The 4126-nt window shown below is 36.9% G+C and overlaps 1 protein-coding gene and 1 long non-coding RNA gene across 2 annotated transcripts in view; one reads left to right on the forward strand and one right to left on the reverse strand.

The window, feature by feature from the left end:
• LOC107661002 (rho guanine nucleotide exchange factor 2-like) overlaps positions 1 to 4126 on the forward strand; it is a 70689-nt gene that overhangs the window by 8019 nt on the left and 58544 nt on the right. The gene's annotated exons all lie outside the window — the stretch shown is intronic.
• Positions 812 to 1212, reverse strand: LOC107661003 (uncharacterized). Its single transcript, XR_001631066.1, has 3 exons — positions 1175 to 1212; positions 1023 to 1064; positions 812 to 872 (listed from the first exon to the last, which is right to left on the reverse strand). It is a non-coding gene; the product is annotated as an uncharacterized LOC107661003 (long non-coding RNA).

Here is a 4126-nt window from a genome sequence, read left to right on the forward strand (position 1 = left end):
TCAGTTATTTCTATCTTTTGCTGTAGTGTGTCATAATAACCCAGTGAGATTTTTGTCTGACAACAGCCAGTGCTCCACACAGAGATCTGATCTGATCATCATCCAGTCTGTCTGGAATGACATGAAGAAACAGAACAAACTGAGACACTAAATCCAGAAGAATTGTGGCAACGTCTTCAAGATGCTTCAAGAAACCTACCTGCGAAGCTCCCTGAAAAACTATGCGCAAGTGCACCGAGGGCAAAAGCTGCTTTAAACGCAAAGGATGCTTACACCAAATGTTTATTTAATTTAGTTAACAGAAGTTAATTGATAAAGAAAATTTATTTATGATATTATTTTTGACAGCATCCCCATTTTACAGAATTTTTACACAAGTGCCTAAAACTTTTAACAGCACTGTAGCTTCGCAGGTAGGTTTCTTGAAGCATCTTGGAGACGTTGCCACAGTTCTTCTGGATTTAGTCTGTCTCCGTTTGTTCTGTTTCTTCATGTCACTCCAGACAGATTTCGCTTTCACAACGAAACACACGGCGTCTAGAGTGAGCGGAGGCCGGCGGCTAGAGTGAGCAGTGTCGTGCGGGCTTAAGAACGGCGCGTCCGGCGGGCTTGCGGCAACCACATGTGACGACCCCGGGCTGGACTCCGCTTCGTCCACGGTGAAAGCCAATAAAATACTAGTGTTCTAATCATTTTGGGCACCACTGTAGCTCTGATAATATATGTAGACAAACATATGTATTTTAATTCTGAATTCTAGCTATATTAGTGTAATAACAAGTAAAACCAAAACATACAACAAAAGTCCATGCTCCGGAAGTGACAGACACAGCAGATAAAGAGCAGTCCTCCTCCAAATTGCCAGTAATCAGCTGGGGGTAAAAAAAGAAAAAAGATTGTGAGAAGACACCTGTTTTATCTGGGATTAAAACAAACTAAAAACATGAAAGAAAAATACTGTGAACATTCCTTTAAAAATAAATTAATGTTAGTATGTCTTAATGTTAGACATAAATACTCACTTCCTCTGAAGATCATGTGGTAGAAGATTTTCTTTCCCAAAACTTCTGGATCATGAGGGGGAAGCACACACACAAACAAATTAATATCAATTTGTTTAATAAAACACTATTTACTTACTGACACAGACATGGGCTTGCAAAAATGTACTCACCAGCTCCATACAAAATCTTCACAGTTGATCCAAAATCCTGGTTTACATACAGTATTCTCCAAGGAATCCAAGGATCATGCCTTCAGGTCCTCTCTGTCAAATGAGTTTACATGACAGTGTTCTCAGATTACTCATTTCAAAGTTCCTTCACTTTTTGAGTTTGATCTTAAAACTAGCTGACAGTATGGGTGGGCGATATGACCATATTATTTCACAATATAGGACATTTTATTTCACAATAACAGTGTCACAATACAGTTATTTTAGTAAACATAAGATCAAAGTAGCAAATTACAAACAATACGACTAATGCAATAGAACAAAGGTAAGTTAAATACATTTTGTGATTTTCTCTTTAGTATTTTGTTGTTTGATTAAAATTATGACTGACTGCAGGTAACGTTAGGCTAAATTATACTGCTGTCACTTTAACAACAAAGTGCACAGATGCAGTATATACTGACACATCACCGGGTTTCCACCTAAATGTTAATCTTGACTCCAAACATTAGCGACTGTGTTTAAGTCAAGTGAATTTTGAGATGGCTGTCTGTATTTGACGATTCAAGTGAGGTGCAGCTTTGTGTCTATTGTTCTTCACTCATTTCATCACCACGCGCATCCTGCTATTTATTCCTCATTCATGGACATTTCTTTATCAATAACTTTAAGTAGTACTGTGCTATGAGTTTATATATTGCGCTTCATATCATCGCCACGACATGGTCATATATCGCCCAGCCGCAGCTAACAGTATTAGCTCATACTAACACACACTGGTAGGACATTGAGATGTATAATCGTGATTAGCATCTCACTTCAATGCACTGTATCTTGATGTAACTATAGAATATTATATAAGGTACTTAACGTTACTTACCTTTTGCAGTTTGCATGTCTGTTTGCTGCTGGTAGAAGTCTTTGTCCATATTCGCGTTTATTTGTTCTCAATCGTCATCCCACAACCCAAACTCGCTCAAAATATGAATTAAACAATCAGACATTAAATAATCCATGTAAAAGCCATTACTAGTGAACTGACCGAAGCAGACTGCACTGCAGCAGAAGCCGATCAGCGGCACACACTGCAACAGTGTATTTTCAAATTTAACCAGGAAAACGGCGCGCTCACTAGTCATTGGCCAGGTTCCTGAGTGACGGTCAGATTAACCAATCACACTCAAAGCAACACTGCAAGACAGCAAATAGTGTTGCATCTATGAAAAAAATAAATAATAACTTGTTTTAAGTGAAAGATTACAAATGTGTCTATTTATTTTTATTTATAGGCTGTTATATTTAATTAATTGTTCAAATGGTGATTTCACATTATGCTAGGTGGAATGTCCCCATAAAACAGTCGTGTGTAGTGTGTGTGTGTGTGTACGTGTTTGGCTACTTGTGCAGTTATATTGACATGACCAATAAGCAATAAGCTGTATTTTAACAAATCCATGATCTTTCCTTTAGAAGCACCATTTGTGCTGCTATGGCATTTTCTGTATTTGGCCCTTCAGTGTTACACAGCCTGTTGGTTAATCCTCTGTCCACCATAACACTTATTTAAAAATAATGCCATAATTGCATGCAAGTTACAAAATTTGTCTACATACTTTTATTTAATAGCATAAATATTGCAAGCTATATATCGACTGCAGTAGGACTTTATAGCATTTGTGATATGCGACAATGTAAACTGAAAATGTTGAACTTCTCACCATAGAAAGTGAAAGTCTGTTTTTTAGTTATTCAAACGTAAAGACAATGTATAGGTTGGTCCTAAGAGCAATGTTCCATCATGAACATTGTTGTCCTTCCCACATAGCAAGCGATCTTGGCCCAAATGTGGCCTCAAGCTGGAACTGCTGGCCTCCTGTCGGCAATGGCAGGTACCCTTTCAGCCAGAGCTGGGCCATGTGTGGGGATTGTACAGCATGGATCACGGCAAACATGAGGGCCGATTGCTGGTGGGAGGAGTGTGGCCCAGATCAGTCCAGTGATTATGTGGCCCAAATCAGGCTTGTGATCTGACAGCATATTATGTGACCCATGATAAACAAGATAAATAAAATATTGCATGATAACGGTTAAATTATCAAATAAATTTCAATGAAGTGTAGCATTGTTTAAATTTAATCTTTGAAATTGCAAGTCAAAACAGAATGAAAAGTTATCATTTCAAAATTAAGCAAATCTGTAAATCAGTAAACTGCACTTAATTATACATTATTATTATCAGTCAATATCATATTATTATACAAATAATCTTAGAATCCTTACATAAAGAGAGAGAGAGATCATTTAACCATTATCATGCAATATTTATTTGGTTTACCATGGGGCACATACATTTATTAATATGCTGTCATGCACAAGCATTAAATAACATGATCATAAAAGTATTTAATTTTTATTCAGATCTTTGGTATACGTGTGATGCTTTGTGTGAGGAACAGATCCAAATTCAAACCATTCAGCGATATATATCTCCTTCCTCTGTAGTTATAGTAATAATTAAAAAATTAGCCGTTAAGGAGTTTTACAACAAGTTTTACAGCAGCGATATCAAACGCTCATTGGCTCTCGCCGGTTTTGTCATAGATTGCGACATGCCGTGTTTCCGGTTATGCGTGTTTATTTGAATGAGAAACACGTGCCCGGGATAGTATTTGCAGCATTTAACAACTTAAATTATGCCCTGCTCCTCACACTAAACTATTATATTCCGCCAGAGAGGACTGCGACTGCAACGCATCGTCATTTGGACTACTGTGGTACTGCTTTTTGACATTTCTGCAATACATTCTTGTGATTACATGTGTCTGTATGTTGCGTTTCTCTTATTGACTGTATACTTTATACACTCTTTATTGGTTGATTTTTTCTTTATAAAATTTTTTTTTTTTTAATGCAATACATTTTTTATTGCATGGTTACATGATTTGTGTTTTT

Source organism: Sinocyclocheilus anshuiensis, unplaced genomic scaffold (assembly GCF_001515605.1).
Source record: "Sinocyclocheilus anshuiensis isolate Anshui unplaced genomic scaffold, SAMN03320099.WGS_v1.1 scaffold1036, whole genome shotgun sequence".
In the NCBI taxonomy this organism is placed as follows: Eukaryota; Metazoa; Chordata; class Actinopteri; order Cypriniformes; family Cyprinidae; genus Sinocyclocheilus; species Sinocyclocheilus anshuiensis.